Genomic DNA, 18,492 nt, shown 5'->3' with positions numbered 1-18,492 from the left:
TGGAATGCAGTGACCTTAAACACCCGTGTGACATCGGGAAACATTTTCAGGCTTGATTCCTGGCACGAACCACCATGGCCATCTACTCCCACTGCCATTGCATGTTTGTCTGGAGAGCCTCCTAACATCCTATGGATAAATCACATCTACTTCTCCCTTTCTACCTCCTCACCAAGGTCTGCACTGCAGTGTCAAAGATTCTTGAAGCACGCTCTCACTCCTGTGCCACCATAATTCACTCTTCTTCCTGCTTGGGCTCTAATGTAGCAGCTGCTCCAGCTAGAATGCTCCTCTCCTCCAAGAGGTGTAACTTGGCCTTTAGTAGTGCAGGCTAGCTTTAAATTGTTTGCGTCTCGCATGGACAACACGCTCAGCACTGGCTGCACATAGCAATCCTGCAAATGAGCAGCAAGCGCAAAGATGGCATGGTGCCTGCATCAGAAAGTGCGAATTAACACTGCAACATGATCAAGTCCCCGTTTTCAGGGTCTATCAAATATAACTCTATAGTATTTAGTAGGTTTTGGCTGGGTGCCTCAAGAGTGCCACTGTGGCATGATGAACAGGTTTTCAAAATAATCGTCTTTGACAATACTGGCAAAAAGTCAAAAGGTGTTTCAACTGTAAGCATTGGCAAGACATCAAGGTCAAGAGCTAAACAAACATGGGAGTAAAGCACTCTGCTGTTTACAAAATCAATACATTGTAATACTTTTCAGTCAGTTACTAGTGTGTGACCATATCTTGAGGACGTTGAAGTTCAACCTCTTGGCCTGACTTTAATGAGGTAAGCTTGTTCTATGCTCTAATTTAGATTGCGAATCCTTTGTAAAAGGTCTACCCAAAGCCAGCCTCCTCCACTGCAGTAAAGGTCAGTAAGCAATTAACCTGCCTTTAGCACTCGGTGGCAGCTGGAGAATTGATACCTGCCATTGGGAGCCATGCCATGTGCTACAGCTAATTGTCAAATTCACTCAACCAACTTAGTAATTAATGTGTTTTAGCCAGAGGGACATATTTGCTATTCCCTTAAATTCATTTTGTTAAGTTGTTTTTTCCAAGACAATGTGTGACTTAATAGATTATTTCCAACATTGTTCTTTATTTATGTCTTTTTTAATGGTCTTCCAATGCTGTGACTGACTATCCCCTGGCATATACATGTTCTTGTCAGATTCTCAGCTATCAACACAATATCATCCATTTTGATAGCGCTCGTTCTGAAATTGTCCTCTTGGCTCTCGGACTTGTTTGAATTTGTGACTTCACGCATCCTCTTTTCCATTTCTATCAGGCTAAATAATTTGGTTAAAATAGCATCTCATGCCCAAAATCTAGAATGGGTCTGATTGGCACCCGAAGCAACTTTCCTGTTTTGTCAACATTTACTTGCCGGATTAAAACATGGGATGGTACGCATCTAATTGTTCCAGTCGACGTTGTGTAATGATATTGCATGACATTGTGCAGGTCATCATCTCCCTGCACACTGTATTCTGGCACATGGAATCTGGAACCTATGCCAAGGGTGGGGTCGCAGTTGAGCTGGTGGTGTCGACTTTCCTTGATGTGGAACAAACCGAGGGAGGCAGATAAATTGTAAATCTGTGACTGGGATTTTTGAACAGAATACAAAATAATGTAGATGGTGGAAGATTGAAACAAAAACCCACTGGAAACACTCAGGAGATCGAGTACAGCATCTACAGAGAAGTGACAAGTTATCATTTCTGACATAGCCCTTCATCCGAACTGCCAATTTGGATGAAAGTCCTTGCCTGAACATGAACATTTTTGGTTTCTTTTGCTGAAATGTTGGAACCTTCCCAAATGCAAAAGGAGTTTGTCACTAGGGTATCACGAAGCAAGCTTCTATGATTTCAAATCCCTAGAACAGAGTATGAAAGTGCCCAATGTATTAAGCGATATTAGTTTTATTAAGGAAGACTGGAAAGGGCAGAGAGTGTGGGACAAATGTTATTCAGTGGATGATCCTTCCAGGAGGTGTGGTTCTAGAAAGGCATAAGCAACATATGCTTCTTATTGCCTTGGTTGGGGTGAGCCAATCAATTGGTGGTACACGGAATTTGACTCATTGCAATTTTTTTTTTTTTTTTACTCAATAATTCAAATGAACTCAAAATAAAATTCACATTAAACAGCATTAAGAGTCCAAAGTGGGACCTGATGAAAGGACCTGAAAAATTAACTTAGTTTCCCTCTCCACAGATGCAACCAGACCTGCTGCGTTTTCCCAGCATTTCCTGTTTTTATTTCACATTTTCAGCATTTGCGTTATTTTGCTTTTGTCATCGAATCGTAGAATTCCTACAGTACAAAAGGAGGCCATTTGGCGCTTTGAGTCTGCACCTACCCTCTGAAAGAGCACCCTCCCTAAGTTCACCCCCCCCCCCCCCGCCCTATCCCTGTAACCCCACCTAACCGTTGGACACTAAAGGGCAATTTGTCCAAAGTAGAATTCAGCATAGCGTAATACGAATTAAGCAAGTTAAGAGGAACAGCTTCTGGCCTAATCCAGAGGATAGAAAGTGTCATATATTATAATGAACACAAGTCTGGCGTGTGTGCATTCAATTCCTGGCGGCACCAAGTCAGGGAGTGGAGGTAATGGATCGTCTTTTGTGTGAAACTTCAAATTCCTATTTCCTCTTGTAGTGTAATTGCAGGGTATAGGTGTGTACAGTTTCTTTTTTTTAGTTTGTGGAAGGGGCATGGAATATTGCAATCAGCAAAGATGCACTTGGGCAAAAAGATTGATAGACTGGCATTAAATAAGGGGGAAATTGTGGGAAAGTCTCCTCCATCTTTAACATTTTTTTTGCTCTGTACCCCAATGGCATGTGGCTGTGGATCGACGTACACAATGTTTCACCCCCTGTCACCCTAGATACTGGGCAGGATTCTCCGTCGGCCGATACCAGAATCGGGAAAAGCAATTGGGTGGAGAATCGGTTTTGACGCCAAAATCGTGGCGGATGCCGGTTTCATGCCAAATCATATTTCTTCGATGCCTCGACAGTGCACGTACAGTAAACGCCGTTGGCATATCATTAGCCGGCTGACCCAGTATTCTCCGGGGACTCCACAATATTCCGCCTCCATTGGGGTGAATTCCCGATGGCGAGGATTACTTGTGCTTTTAAAAATCGTGAAACATGCGCTGTCCCTGCTGAGGGAGAGAGGGGGGGGGTTACGGAGAGTGACCAACATTGACATAGTTTGCTGATAGTCGTGCCACTGGCTGGGGGGGGGCTTCTGCCAGGGCTGGGGGGAGTAGCGGGGGCTGGGCTGTGGGGTCGGGGTGGACGGGCACGGAACACCAGTGCCATGGCCTGCAAGGCAACCATGCAGCTGCACATGCCGCTGACTGCCCACTATGAACATAGGGCCACAGACCGTAAGAGCGTCCACCCAGGGCACCCCTTTGGTACCCTCTGGCTCCAGCTGACCCATCAGCCATCCTGTTGGCTGGGATGTGTGTGTGTAGGGAGGGTAATGTGTATATGCGGCTGCAGCTTGTCAGCCTCCCGAGTGTCAATCACAGACCTGGCAAATCCCGCACGTTTCTCAATGGAATCGATTGTGTTCCACGTGGCGCTGGTGCTAGCCCCTCCACGGTTGCTGAATCAGTCCAAGTGCGACACCAGTTTTGCTGTCGTGGTAGTCCCCGAATCCTTCCCCGGCGGCAACATATTCGCAGGAATGGAGAATCCCAGGATTTGCAGGATTAGACTATTGAGTTGGATGATCAGCCATGATCTTGATGAATGGAGGAGGAGGCTCAAGGGGCCAAATGGCCTCCTTCTGCTCTTATCGTCTATGTATCTATGTATCCCGCCGACTGAGTCTACTCATTCTTGTCCAGAGTAACTGTATAACTTTAAACAGAAAAAAAGTCTTAAGTGAATCATATACAGTGGCTGATATTGAAGATATTCAACAAGTCAGATTCCAGAAGCTGTTTTTAAAACTATATATTTCCACATACATGTACAAGCTTTTCTTCACAGTCAGATTGCTGGCTAAATAACTAATTTTATTCAGCATTTTAGAGAATAGTGCATTCAACGAAACCTCCAATTAACTAACATTTATTTAGCATTAACAGTAATTATAGACAGTAGTCTCTTGCCCACAGATGTGTCAACATTTAGCATCAAGTCTAATCATTCAATGAAATGGAGAAAGTTCAGTGAGCACCAATTAACAGGCCAATTAGTATGACTGAAAGTGTTGGGTAATCATTTATTTGCTTAAATTACAATAACAAAAACGCAACATACTGTGTCGAAAGCTTGTATTCAATTAAGAATCTTCAGAGCTGTGTGGCCTTTAACCCATTGAAGGCAACAAGAGGATTTTTGTGACTGTGTTGATCTACATAGTGATTGAGATGCAGGAGTGTGACATGTCTTGAAGGCTGTGGTCTCAGATTAACAGGTTTTATCTAAAATCCCAATTCTAAACTATTTTTAGGACAATTAGTATGGAAATTAGCATGGGGTGGGGAAAGTTGGGACAAAAGCTTCAAATGCCTTGGGTTACTGACACAATCATAAACAATGAAAAAGTATACAATAATTTCTGTACAATTATTATTATATAAAAATTCTTATATACTTTTTCATTGTTTTTTTGCTTATTCATCGCACATTTTAAATCGGGAATTTCTCCTCGCCTTTGCATTTTATATAATGCTATTTCTTAATCTAATATGTGAAATTGGGAAGATAAATTTTAGGAATGACGTAAGAGAAGATTGGTACTGCCGATTCTCTATATTAACAGTGAGTTGGTGGATAAATGTATCGACATCCAACCTCATTGTCTGTGCGTGTGAAACTTCTCCGGCTGAAACTTGGATTTTTGCCACCGGATCGATGAACGAACATGAGCTAATTTGTCAAATTTACTAATGTCAGGATGAAAAAAAAGAGCAGGTCAAGTTTCAGCCGGAGAACATTTAGAGGACAGCGATCATTGTATCATAAGGTATAGGGGCGGCACGGTGGCTCACAGCTCCAGGGACTCCGGTTCAGTTCCGGCCCTGGGTCACGGTCTGTGTAGAGTTTGTACGTTCTCCCCGTGTCTGCGTGGGTTTCCTCCGGGTTCTCCGGTTTCCTCCCACAGTCCAAAGGTGTGCAGGTTAAGTGGATTGGCCATGCTAAATTGCCCCTAAATTGCCCATCTAAGGATGTGCAGATTGGGTTGCGGGGATATGGGGACAGGGCAGGGTGGACTTGGGCAGAGTGCTGATTCGAAGGGTGGGTGCAGACATGATGGGCCGAATGGCCTCCTTCTGCACTTAGGGATTTTGTGATTCCATCATTAGCTTGGCCATGGAAAATGACAAAAAGCATTCCAGAGGAAGAATTATTATCTTGGGGAAAGCCAACTTCAGTGGGGTAAGAATGGATCTGGGCTGTGTAAATCAGAGCCAAAGATTGGCAGGAAAAATGATAGCTGAACAATGGGATACCTTTAAAGAAGAGAGAATTTGGCGCTATCAAGGTATATTCCCTTGAAAGGGTAAGGTAGGACAAACAAATCCAGAGCTTCCTGGATGACAAAACGGATAGAGGGGCAGCACGGTGGCACAGTGGTTAGCACTGTTGCCTACGGGTTCGATCACGGCCCCGGGTCACTCTGTGTGGAGTTTGCACATTCTCCGGTTTCACCCCCACAACCCGAAGATGTGCAGGTTCGGTGGATTGGCCACGCTAAATTGCCCCATTAATAAAATAATTACAAAACTGATAGAAATTAAGATAAAGGAGTAAAAATGTGTACACAACAAGTGCCAGGTGGAAAATACAATTGAGAACCAGGCTGAATAAAGAAACTTTAGAGGTAGTTGAAGGTGGGGGAATGACGGCAGGGGTGAGCAAGCAAATAAGAGGGAGAATGAAAAGAAACTAACAACTAATATAAAAGGGAATCTCAAAGTCTTCTTTGGACATATAATTAAATTTAGATTACCCAATTATTTCTTTCCAATTAAGGAGCAATTTATCGTGGCCAATCCACATAACCAAGCCCATCTTTGAGTTGTGGGGGTGAAACCAACACAGACACGGGGAGAATGTGCAAACTCCACACAGGGTTGGGATTCAAACCCGGAACCTCAGCGCTGTAGTCCCATTATTAACCATTGCGCCACCGTGCTGCCCTTCTATGGGCATATAAATGGTAAAGTAGGGCCGATTGGGGATCAAAACGGGGATTTCCACACGGAAGCAAAGGGCATCTCTGAGGTATCAAATGAATGATTTGCATCAGTGTTTACCAAAGAAGAAGATGCCACCAAGGCCATGATGCTAAAAAGATTTTTGCATCATGATACAGCTGTGTGTGCTTAAAAAGTTGATAAGGCAACAGGATCGGATGAGATGCATCCAAGGTTACCAGGAGAAGTGAGAGTGGGAATTGTGGAGGCACTGGCCATGAATTTTCTCAGATTCTGGGTTGGTGCCGGAGGACTGGAGAATTGCAAACTTTATCCCCTTGTTCAAAAAAAGGAAGTAAAGATAAGCCCAGCAACTACAGTCAGTCTGTTTAACTTCAGCAGTGGGAAAACGTTGAGAAACAATAACTTGGGACAAAATTATTAGCCACATGAACAAATGCAGGTTCATTAAGGAAAGCCAGCATGGATTTCTTCAGGGAAAATTCCGTTTAAATAGCTTGCTGGATTTTTTCAAAAGACGAAAGAGAGATTTGATGAGGGCATTATTGTTGATGTGGTGTACATGAACCTCCAAAAGGTATTTGATCCAATGCCACACAACAGACTTGTGAGAAAAGTTGTAGGTCCTGGAATAAAAGAAACAGTAACAACACGGATACAGATTTGGCTGAATGATAAGGAGCAGTTATGGGCGGCATGGTAGCACAGTGGTTAGCAGTGTTGCTTCACTGCTCCAGGGTCCCAGGTTCGATTCCCGACTTGGGACACTGTGTGGAGCCTGCATGTTCTCCCCGTCTCTGCGTGGGTTTCCTCCGGGTGCTCTGGTTTCCTCCCACAAGTCCCCAAAAACGTGCTTGTTAGGTGAATTGGACATTCTGAATTCTACCTCAGTGTACCCGAACAGGTGCCGGAATGTGGCAACTAAGGGATTTTTACAGTAACTTCATTGCAGTGTTAATGTAAGCCGATTTGTGACACTGATAAAGATTATTATTATTCGATAGTAGCGATTAATAAATGTTTATTGAGCTGGAGGAAGGTTAGTAGTGGAGATCACAGAGGTTGATGTTGGGGCTATTGTTCTTTCCTGATATTAATGCCCTAAACCTTGGTGTACAGTTTCAAAATTTGTGGATTATACAAATCTTAAAGCATTGTTAACTGTGAGGAGTGTAGAAGTTCAAAAGAACAAGTTGGTAGAATGGGTACACTGTTGGTAGATAAAATTCAATTCAGAGAAATGTGGCATGATTCATTTTGGGAGGAAGAACATGGTGAGACAATATAAAATATAGGGTACAACTCTAAAGAGGATGCAAGAGCAGAGGGATCTGGATGAACATGTGCTTAACTCATTGAAGGTGACAGGGCAGGTTGAGAATGTGGGTAACAAAGCATGCAGTGTCCTGGGCTATATTAATAGGGGCATAGAATACAAGGGCAAGGAGATTCAGTTGAACTGTAGGAGACACTAGTTTGGCCTCAGCTGGACTATTGCACCCAGTTCTGGACACCTTTACAACACCTTGGGCTAGTGCACAGTCAATTCCAGCGGCACTTGACCCAGAGTTGCAACACGATTGAATTAACCAACAATTCTTATAAAAATACGCACAGTTTTTGGCTGCCCAATAATTACAGTCACCAGGTTTGTAAATTTAAATACAGTTACTTTTTATTTATAACAAGATTTATCATGAAATATGCAACAAATACAACTGGTTATCTATTATCTAATTCACAATCCCCCACTTTAACTTGCCCACACCTTCTAAAAGCACACATAAGGCAGATAAACACAGAGGGGAGGGGTGAAAATAATAAGCAAAAGAAAAAAACATGTTTCAGATGGTTGTTTCTAGCATCCTTCCCTTGTTCAAACTTTGCTTTAATTTCAAAGTTTTCACTGTAGATTCATTCAGGTCTCAGGCTCAGAAATACATCAATTTACAGCCTTTCTGGAGAGAGAGAGAGAGAGAGGGGAGGGAGCAGGTCCTTATCTCTTGAGTATTCACAATTGAACTGAGCTCCTTGAGTCTCTGGAAATCATTCCACATGAGTCAGACCAAATCACCACCTGTTACCGGGCAGAAGATGGCCTTTTGGCCAATTCGCTGGTCACCAGCCAATCAAATCGAACCAGGCCCCACCCCATCTCTCATGGAAGTCTGAGTTCCATGTTGCAACTTCTTGAATTCCGCATTCTCTCTGCTGCTTGACTGAAAGATGCATGTCCATTAAGCATCCATGGATCAAAAATGATAACGCAAAAATAAAGAAAGGGGAAATAAGGGAATCATGAAGAAGGGCCCTTACAACACCGCAGTTTAGGAAGGGTGGGAAGTGCATTGTTCCTTCGGGGAGCTGGTGCTAACATGATGGGCCGAATGGCTTTCTTCCAGGTTGTAGCATTTATGATTGAAAGGGTCAATGGAATAATATAATTAAGAAAGATCAACAAGACATCAACCAAGCCGTCCCACAATTAAACAGTACAACATAGACAGTTACAAAAGGAAAATACTGCGGATACTGGAAATCCGAAATAAAAACAGAAGAATGTTGGAAATGCGCAGCAAGTCTGGTAGTGTCTATGGAGAGGGAATCAGAATTAACGTTTTGGGCAATGAACTGGGAACCGATTTTAATCTAGCAATAGTTACAACAGTATGTCAATTCACATTTTGGTGTGCACGGTCTATTGCCAAGCTAAAAAGCAGAAAGCAATATTTCACAAGCTAATAAGCAGCTGGGGAGTTAAAAACCATGCTTATCTTTTCCATTATATTTTAGAACATATGCTCTTCATTCCCTGCCTCTACTCGGACCAGCTTGACAAGCACAAAGAAAGATGGGTTTGTATTGGTAGTGGCAGCTACGGAAACCAGGCCCCCTCCTGATCAAGAGAGTGAGAATCGCAAGTTCGATATCAGTGAGGGGGGAAAAAACAGTGTGCGATGTTTGCTTCGTCTGCATACTCCTCTAGTTTTACTCTATTTTTGCTAGCACAGAACACTTGCAGAAAAAGCTTTTGGTCGATGATATTTGACAGAAAACATCTGGATTTGAAAGGTAAAAGATAGGGTAGTACTTGAAAGGTTCACTTTAAATTCAAAGTTGTTAAGTGAACAGACCTGAGTGCTGATAAATGCCCTGACCTTACGCAGTGATCTTGATAAAAGATGACAGCTCAGTGTCTGGACTGTTTCAGCAATCCAGCATTCTGTGTGGAGCTACCTTCAGCAAACACGCGTTGATGTGTCAAAGTAGATGCTTGCTCGATGGCACACCTTCAGTATACACTGCAATGGTATTGGAAGATCTGTTTGAGAGCTTAGTGCAAACTTTCTCTGGGGTGTGCAAACAAAAGAGCCACTAAACCTTTCAAGGGCCCTCTTTTGAAATGGATGATGTCTTTGAGTGTAGATGCGAATTGATTATGATTGTGAATGAAGGGGATATTCTATTGTTCAAGGTAGCATCTAATGCATCAGTGCATCCTTCTTGATGTTAACCAACAAAACATAGTCAACAGCTTGATCATGGGAGCCTGACAGCAGGTAAAATGACTTTGTGTTGCTTTCTGCTTCCTGGTTGCAAATCCCTATTTTCTGCCTGCCATCCCTGCCAGTCCTACATTTTCCGCCCCATGTTGATTCCATATGTTGTGTTAATCACCCAGGGGTAACACGGACTTCAACTGGATGCAGTTGCACTTGAAAGTAGACTCCAAACTTTGGTGTTGGTTCAATACGCTTTATTGAACTTGTTAAGCAGTGCACACAGTTCGCCGTGGGTTTGACACTCTGCTAATCTAAGCGTGCTTACTATAACTAACTAGACCAGATTAGCTCTGAGCCACGTGTAGAAGATGCGAACTGATATATACACCCTGACTGTCACTCCAGTTGTCACTAGTGGAAAGGGACAGAGTGTTGATGCCTCGTGTGTTTTATAGTGGGAGACCACCTTCTAGTGTTCTGCCTGGTGATTGGTTGTGTTCTGTTCTGTGTGTTGATTGGCTGTACTGGGTGTCTGTCACTGCCTGTCTGTATCTCATTATGTGCATAAGTGCATATCATGACACCATACTTGCCTCATATTCAGGTGTAGTTCCATGCGCCCTTGTGGCACCTCGTTCAAGTGATCACTCTTCGCATGTGAGCCTAAATAGCCAATGTCAGTGCATTAGCGGACTGGGACATCACAGCCAGATTTGAGGCTAGGCCTCATTACACTTGTTGATTTAAAGTAGCTTTGTGGTCAAGCTTGCCATCTTACTGTACAGTATGGCTAAGTCCTGCACGGCATTGGTTATCTACCATCAGGGAAGCCTTTCTTGAACATTTTATGGATCTGTGTGCAAACTAATGTTGCAGAGGAAAGTAGCCTAATTTGATGTGATGGGGTGAATGTATATTTCTGCGTGTGTGCTTCTGTCTTGCTGTTTATGACGCCGAAGTGGAATTGCTGTCAGAAAAATGTCTAGACTATTGAATTGCTGACACAGATACTGAATACAGGACAATGTAGAGTTTTGTTGGGTCAGTTTTGGAAGTCATTTAGATAAAATTGATGATGCAAGTCGTTATTCCAGATAATAGAGTATTCAAAACTGTCCTGTATTTACTAGAATGCCATTGGAAAGTGTCTCTTCAGGTCCAGTAAAAAAGGTCCAAGTTATCAAATGAGGTGCGAGTATTGTTTCTTAGTTGCTTAGGCAACACAGCCAAAGATTGAATAAATAGTCATTCACCTCATTGCGGCCTGCCAAATCCTGCTGTGTTTAAAATGGTTGCTATGTCGTACTTGAGAAACATTCAAACGTCAAGATAAGGTACTGTGTAATGTAAGCATTTTCTTTAACTGCACTCTGTCCTCTGATTCGACATTGCAGTGCCACATTTAGTTTCGCTCTTGGTTAACACATTAAAAATAACGAGAGGAATTCTAAGGTTGACAGTATCAAATTCTCGGCTGGTTAATTTGTGCTGGATCTCAGTGACAGGGTTTGAAGTGGGTGAAGGATAGTTGAGACTAAAGGACATGCACTGTGCTTTATTGAAGCAGCTAAGTAGCCTCTGCACTCTGATAATGACACGGACCAAAATACCGACTTTCTTTTCCACCTTTTGGGCTTTTAAGAATTTAGGATTGAAGATGGAAGAATGTGAACAACGAAGAGTGAGGCACTGTTAGACCTGTGAATACACAAGCCCGTTGATATGTGTTAAGTGCTACTGTGTTTTTGGTTTTGAGCTTGTAGCAAGCTGTAAACTATCACAAAGCTGAAAATGCTTTAGTTTTTTTTCAGTTAGATTTTTAACAGGAACATTCAGTTTTCCTGAACGAAACAACATTTCAAGTTTGCCAGACCATTAAATTACCAATGGTGCTTGTCCATCGTCCCCGAGCCCTTCAGAATTTCAGAAATCTTATAAGTAGTTTCACTTAATTCACAAGATGATGTGATCATATTGTTCTGATTTCCATTGTGCCATTACTACTAAAGAAAATCTGCTCAAGGTGTTCCAGTGTTCAATCTCACATCATTTGTCGGAGTTGGGACTATGTGAAAATGGGTCTGTGCTTCACCCAAGTCAAGTTAAGGAACTTCATATTTATGGTTTGGTTCTGTTCTCCCCATGATGATGTACGAACAGGTAGGTCAGTTCGCACTGAAGCCCAACATCAATCCTTTAGGTTGTGTGGTGTCCAGCCCATGGGTCGAATGCAACCCTAAAGAGAATATGACGGAGACTAGAAGCAATTGGAAGGAGTGGAGTGGAGCTGGAAGTAGTAAGTTAAAGCAGCTTGGGTCTGGAGTGGACACAAGAGTGGTGGCTTTAGTTTACATGTACCAACCACAGGAAAATCCTTAAAATAGAGCCTTGAAAAAATGACTGTCAGGACTTGGAGGAGGTCCAATGGTTTGGCATTTACTGGCTCCCCCATCTTGAAACTCCAGCCACCAGGGAACAGTAAAGTTGCACTTTTTAAACAATTTTTGCATGAGTACATTGGCAGCTATTTTGTACCAAAAGCTGGAAGATGTCCATGCAACTCAGTTGTTGATCACTTTAATTTTGTTTTCGACCTTGACATTTATTTATCGGCAATTTTATAACTGGGAAGAGAATGCCTTTCCAGTAAGATTCTAGAGTTTGATCTGTGCATAAAGAATATCAATGCTGGAAACACTCAGTTATTTTAGGTATCCCGGCGCAACGCAAGGACTCCTGTTCAGTTATAGAAAGGTGAGATGTGAAGTATAGCAGCCTCCATTGTTCTCCGATAGTGTGCTTTAACCTCAACCACAAAAGAGTAGCCCTTGCCGGACCACACTGAAAACCTAGTCTGTTTGAGTGCCTGTACGGGTTAATGCTGAAGTATGTGCTGCAGGCCCATGTTTGCTAGCAAATGGATCTAGACTGCCCAGAATTATATTGCATAGGCCCTGACATCTAATGGAGAAGACCGCCAGGACTACATTCAGTCTCAAAGTTTTCAAAGCAACAGCCAGTTTATTAATCTACAACATTACTCCGTTCAATACATGCAAGATTTTAATAGCATTTTCTTTTTATTCAACATTTTTGGTAAATGTTGATTGAATGTTTTTATAAACCGCCCAAGTGTGTGCTATGGGTCAGCATTTCATGGCATTTACAAAATAACCCTTGCATCCCAGGGTGAAAGGTCAGCTAGGTCGAGCTGATATTTTTACCTGTCGAGTGGCCAGCAGCTGCTTTCAGCTATCAGCGTTTTATACTGCGGGACTTGAGCTGTCCCAAGTTTGTACAGGTGTTTTTTTTTCTTTAAATGGTGTGATATTTACAGATTTGTTTTAGGTCTGTATTGTCGGCAGCAGGGCATGTTTGAAAATTTGAACTGACATGTAGTGGCCAACATTTGGTTCTCGTTTTTGGATTGGAGTGGATTGTGCTGTCAGTTGGGGGAACGGGGGCGGGGGATGGGTGGACTGGGGAAAGCTGGGCGCTCCAAAGAGCCGTAAGCTGTTGCTCTGGATATAAGGTTTGTCTTTCTCAATTATGCTGCTGTCAATCAGAGAATTTGCCTCTGGTTGGAGTTGTTTGGGGATGGCCTGTCTAATGCGAGAAGATGGGTTAATAAGGCCCTCAGGTGGATGCCAAGCTGTCAGGTTGATCTCGATTTGCTGTTGAAAGGTCAGTTGGAGGGAAATTCTGTCTATGCAGCCAGGGAAGGTTTTAGATTACAGTTTGCTTACTTAACTTAGTGCGATGGCAATAGAAGTGACTGCAGACAAGGCGCAGGAGCAATGGCTGTTGGCACACATTGAAGAAAATCATCTGAGCGATTAAGATTAAGGAAAATGTAGGGATCAGAAACACTTCAGTTTATTCGATTGATAATTGTCATCATTTTGACGCAAGTACCAGGAATATGTGAGATGTGTGGAGCCACTGTTTCATGTGTGCTTGCTGCTTCGATCAAACAAACTATATATTTCACGGTACACCTTTGAGAGCCTGAGAAAGGAGCACTATAGTCCTATAAGCTATGGTTTTCCACCAGTAACTTACGACCCACCTGAGTTATTAATTCAATTCTGTGGAAAATTCTTAGTCTGTACTGTTTATTAAAGGATGGAGACAGGTGCTACTGAGGGCCACGTTGACTTCAGGTAGCCTGGTTTAAGTTGTCCTTGAGCACCAGACCAGTTCAAACGAAAAGCTTTTAATTGGTAAATGGCAATTTGCATACTTAGCAAGAAATCAACGTGGTCCAGTTGTTATCTAATTGCTTTAGCTGATGCCAATCTAGGGCACACATGTTGAGCTCGCTGATGAATATAAAAGGACATGATGTGGCGCTAAACAGCGAGAACTGAACCACAAATCATTGCTTCATTCAGATGCCATTATAAAGCATGGTTGTAATTGATCCTTCGAGCCATTTATAGAGAAGCAGACAATTTGAAATCATGATCTGGACTGCACTATTTAGCATTGTATACCTGGAAAAGATTTAGGAATTTTGAAGTAAATTTAACTTATTGCTTGCAACTCTGTTTTCTTCCCACCTATAAATGGGAACAATGCCGTGGTGATATAATGATGTTATAGTTTCTTTCCCACTGGCATTGTAATTAAAGATATCTTCCAGCATTGTAAATCTGCCCATTTAAAAAAAATTAAGTTGAGTTTTATTCTCATTTATTTACACCTTTATTGGGAAATATATGCGACTTTCTTGGACAACAGTGTTCAATTAAGTTATATTCCCTCTGACGTGCTGTATCTATATAGACAGAAAATTCAACAAGACTAGATGTTTTGAGGTGATGATGATTGTTACTTAATCCAGTTAACTCCCGAAGATTAGCTATGTCAGATATGAATTTAAGGGGGATTTGTGTAGCGGAGGGTTGCTTTAGGAAACAGAAGCTGGTCATATGACCCTTAAGATCAATGACACACACTACCTGCACAAATATCGAACCCATATGATGCCTGAGGGCTGCTCACAGGAATGTTGAAGCATATTGCAATGTAGGATGAGGGACTGCTCTTGCTATTCCTCCTCACAGATGCCCAAGTGGAGGCAGAGCTTTACCCCGAAGACAAACTAAAACAAGACTGCAGTATTAATATAATTCTATTGAATGCCTCTACTTGAATAGAGGTCTTTCACTTGTTCCATGGAATCTGGATAAATCTACCTCCTGGCAGAAATCTCTCGTTCAACGCATTGAATTTGAGCTTTAGTTGCTGTAATTGAAAGACCTTCAATTGAGGCCTCACAGTCACATGGTCACAGCCATTTGGGAAATAGGGCCGTGCAATGTTTGCCAAATAGCTATCTTTCATGAGTGCGCCTAGATATTAAGTGACTGGGTTCTGCATCCTTGGGATCTAGCATGGCTAACGTTCATCTTGTTCTCACACAATGTCCGTCCATGTACTTTCAGTCGAACTCATTGGATAATAACCAAGAGCAGTAACCTCGGCTAAACATAGACTTCCCTCTCGCAAACCCAGCCCAAGGAACGCTGAGGCCAACTGTAAAGCCCTCAGCAAAGTGCAGGGGTTGAACCTGTCCCATCATAATCTCAGACCAACACGCATTTTCACAGTGAGAGAGATTGCCTTCGAAAAGCTTTGGCATGGTCAGTCAGCTCAGATTTCCATTTGGACCAAGGCCGCTAAGATGACGTGAGAAGTACAATGCAGCACAGTGGCGCAGTTGGTTAGCCCTGTTGCCTCACGACGCCGAGGTCCCAGGTTCGATCCCGGCTCTGGGTCACTGTCCGTGTGGAGTTTGCACATTCTCCCCGTGTTTGCGTGGGTTTCACCCCCACAACCCAAAGATGTGCAGGGTAGGTGGATTGACCATGTTAAATTGCCCCTTAATTGGAAAAAATGAATTGGGTACTCTAAATTTATTTAAAAAAAGAAGACAGCTTGTACAAGCCCTAATGATCTCTCCTACTTAAACAGGTGGTGTTGACTCGCTGGGGTGGGCAAAAAGGTGACCTAATACAGATACAAGTTCGAACAGCTGAATCTGTTAGTGATAGTAACAGCAGGAATCCAAAGTGCTGCCAGACAGCTAGTCTGCAATGGTCTTCTTGCTAGCACTATTTCTGATGTGTTGGAGCTGTGCAACATTTAGTTGGGAGCTTCAGTGTTTAGATGGTTTAAAAATAGTGCTATTGAAAGCGTTCTGACAAGAGCTTCGAGTCCGCCAGGAATGATGGACAGATTGCAACAGGTGATTTGATTACATTTAGGAATTTCTGACTTCCAAAGCTCTAATTGCAACACATTGTATTAAAAAAAAACCCTCATTAACAGTGGCCCTTCGAGTACCACTTCATTTCAGTTCCAGATGGCACATTATAATTACATTCTGACAGCTTTCGCTCACAACTTTTCGTTGTTACTCGCATTTCAGGCAGGTTTTTCTCCTTTCATTCATTCCCATAAAGTGATATTTTCACAGGAACAAAATATGTTCATAATTATAATCTTTTTTTCACTTTAACCAAAGATAGGGGTTAATTACTCATCCATTGGTGGGTGGACATACTGGAAACCAGTAATACTGGTGTCCATAAATACTGCAGTGTCGATGGGTAGTTGGAGCAAGCTCAATTGCAGACAGGCGCAAACGATGTTTGGCAGGTCTACCTCATTTCAACATTGCTTTTTATTATATAGTTAATAATTGGAAGTATCAAATGGCAAATTGATTTGGCGGTAAACCACTTTCTGTACAAAGGTTTTATTTTTGTGCTCTTCTGAAAGCATTAATTTGAGCATTTATTTACCCATAACTTGCATTGATTCATACATGCAAACAGTTAGGGCCCATAAGCACGAGCGTAAGTTGGTCAAGTTAGTGAAAATCTGTCAGGTAGGGTGGATGAAAATGATAGTAATAGACTCCAAGGCACGTTGATGTGTTGGCTGCGAGCATTGGCCATAAACATGTTCTTCGTGATTCCCCATTTTCCCAACTCTCGGCCTCTTCTCCCCCATCTCCTCTCTCATGCCATCCTCAAGCCCCTCTCCCAACATCCCTGTTCCTCTTCCCTGGCACCCACACTACTCGCACCCACTTCTACCTCCCCACCTCCCTCACTCCTCGCCCCACCTCTATCACTCCTCTCCCCACCTCCATTACTCCTCTCCCTGCATCCCTCACTCCTCTTGCACCTCCATCACTCCTCCCTCCGTGGCCCTCACTCCTCTCCCCACCTCCATCATTCCTCTCCCCGTGTCCCTCACTCCTCCCACCTCCATCACTCCTCTCCCCGCATCCCTCACTCCTTTCCCCACCTCCCTCACTCCTCTCCTCGCCTCTTCATCTCCTCACCCCTCCCTCACTCTTCTCCTCACTGCCCTCACTCCTTTCCCCACCTCCCCCACTCCTTGCCATGCCACCACCTCTCCCCTGCCCCACCTTGCTCACTTCCTTCCCCGTCTCCCTACTTCACTCCCCAACTCCTCTCCCAGCCTCCTCCACTCCTCTCCCAGCCTCCTTCGCTCCTTTGCTTCTCCTCCAATCTTTACCCCTCTCCCTCACTCCTCTCCTCCTCCACCCCTCTTCCCCGCTCCTACACTCCACTTCCACCTCCTTCACTCCTCTCCTCGCCTCCTACATTCCTCTCCTGATTCCTCGTTCCACTCCCCCACTACTCTCTCTCCTCTCCACACCCGCTCACTCCTCTTCCCACCTCCTCCACTCCTCAACCCCCGTCCTCCCCTCTCATCCCACCTCCTCCACTCTTAGCCCACCCTCTGTCACCCCTCTCCCCACTTCCTCTACTCCTCACCTCCCTCTTCCACTCCTTACCCCGCCACCCTCACTCCTCTCTTCGCCTCATCCACCCCTCTCTTCTGCCTCTTACATATCTCTCCTCTGCCTCCCCCACTTCTCTCACCCACCTGCCCCACTCCTCATCCTGCCTCCTTCACTCCTTACCCTGCCTCCTACATGCCTCTCCCACCTCCTACACTCATCTCCCTCACCTCCCTCACTCCTCTCCACCACCATTCCCAGGTTCTTTCCCTCACTCAGACAGCTCCTCTCCCCCGACACCTCAAGCACCTCTTCCCCACTCACCCAGCTCCTCTCATTTGGTTCCTCCAGTTCCCCTCACTCCGCCCGACCCCCACTCCTGACTTACCCTGACTATCCCACTCTTCTTCCCTGGGTCCTCAGTTACCCTGGGTCCTCAGTTACGCTGGATCCTCAGTTACCCTGGATCCTCATTCCTTGCTCCCTCAACATGCCTGGCCTCCTCTTCTCTGGCTTGCCCTGTCTTCTTTCTTCCCAGGCTCCTTCAACTGTTCCTAAAAGGTTTTAATGATAAGTGCTTCTCACCTCTCCTTCAGCCAGGATTTTGACTACACTCATGCATTTTCTATTTCAGAACTTGCTTCGATCATTACAGTCACGTGTGGCATCTTGATGCAGCCCACTTTCTGTCCCTTGCAGACTTCCGCCTCACACATTTAAATTACAGCTCTACAATACACCTTGGCTCTACGTTGCCCTTTAGCGAAATGTTGTGCCTTTTCCATGACCCTTTGAGTAAAACTGTGAAGAGACATGGTGGGGGAGGGGGGGGGGGGGGGGGCGTAAACTCAAGACAGCTTCATGCCATAGAGCATGTTCCACAGCGAACTTGAATGACATCACCTGCCTTACTGAGTTACCCATCTGTGCTACTGTCACAAGGGAAAAAGGCTGCATTTTTCAGCATCATCAGTTCACGTTCTGACTGCACAGTA

General features: G+C 43.8%; 1 protein-coding gene across 9 annotated transcripts in view; it reads left to right on the top strand.

Moving 5' to 3' along the window:
* The window catches only part of auts2a (activator of transcription and developmental regulator AUTS2 a), a 1,550,343-nt gene that overhangs the window by 1,375,580 nt on the left and 156,271 nt on the right, over window positions 1–18,492 (top strand). The window lies entirely within an intron of this gene.

This window comes from Scyliorhinus torazame, chromosome 12, assembly GCF_047496885.1.
Source record: "Scyliorhinus torazame isolate Kashiwa2021f chromosome 12, sScyTor2.1, whole genome shotgun sequence".
NCBI classification, from domain to species: domain Eukaryota; kingdom Metazoa; phylum Chordata; class Chondrichthyes; order Carcharhiniformes; family Scyliorhinidae; genus Scyliorhinus; species Scyliorhinus torazame.
This window is presented reverse-complemented; position numbering and strand designations above follow the sequence as displayed.